Raw genomic sequence first — 1,176 nt, 5'->3', positions numbered from 1 at the left:
AATAAGTTGTATGCCAACTTGGACAAGTGCGTCTTTGGCGCGGAGGAGATACCTTTCCTCGGGTGCTTCATTGGGAAGCGTGGCTTACGGGCAGATCCTGCCAAAGTCAATGCCATCGTGGACTGGCCGCCGCTTACAAACCAAAAAGACTTACGCAAGGGGCTAGGCTTAGCCTATTACTTGCACAAGTACAGTGCAAACTACGCGGAGATGGCTCGTTCATTATCACATCTCCATGAGAAGGACGCACCATGGTGCTGGCACGTCGAGCACGACGTATTCTGTGAGGCTGTGAAGGAGATTCTTCTCCAGGCTCCGATCCTTGCGCTACCGGACCCGGATAGTCCGTTTAGCGTCGTCTGTGACGCCTCCGATTTTGCAATCGGTTGTGCTTTACTACAAGCAGACGCCGAAGGGCGTGAGCGCGTGATCGCGTTTGAGTCTCGCCAGCTCAAAGCTGCAGAGAAGAACTATCCAGTTCATGACAAAGAGCTACTTGCAATGAAGTATGCTCTAGTCAAATTCAGGGTACACCTGCTAGGCTCTAAGCCTTTTGTGATCTTTACTGATCATGCGTCGTTACGCACTGCGACACAGTCGCCTCATCTCTCTCAGAGAATGGCAAGATGGCTTTCCTTCTTTGCCGAGTATAACTTCGAGGTGAAGTACAAGCCGGGGCGGCTTAATGTAGTGGCCGATGCGCTCTCGCGCAGGCCGGACTACGAGTTAGCTCATGTCACGACAGTGACGTCGTCAGTGCCTGACTTGATACGCGGAGCGTATGCACAAGACGACATGTGCGTAGCGCTGCTACGGGCTCTTGGGAGCGAAGAGTTTAAGGACTCTGACAAGGAATTGTCTGGGCGCTTACGCGCGAGGCTGCATCGATACTCACTCGATGACGGCCTGCTGTACTACAGCACCGACGCTGAGGATAACCCTCGTGTAGTCGTTCCTCATGATGAGGATCTAAAGTATCGAATCCTCTATGAGGTTCATGATACGCCCGTGGCGGGCACTTAGGTCGGGAGAGACCTATGGCCTCGATGAGCTCGATGTACTGATGGCCCAAGATGTATAAGTGGTCGGCACCTATGTACGCACGTGTGAGACGTGTCAACGGACAAAGTCCGCGCCGAGCACGCAGCGCCATTGACGAGTTTGCCTGTCCCCAAG

The sequence above is a fragment of the Phytophthora infestans genome, genomic scaffold (genome assembly GCF_000142945.1).
Source record: "Phytophthora infestans T30-4 supercont1.27 genomic scaffold, whole genome shotgun sequence".
NCBI classification, from domain to species: domain Eukaryota; phylum Oomycota; class Peronosporomycetes; order Peronosporales; family Peronosporaceae; genus Phytophthora; species Phytophthora infestans.
Note: the sequence above shows the minus strand (reverse complement) of the source record.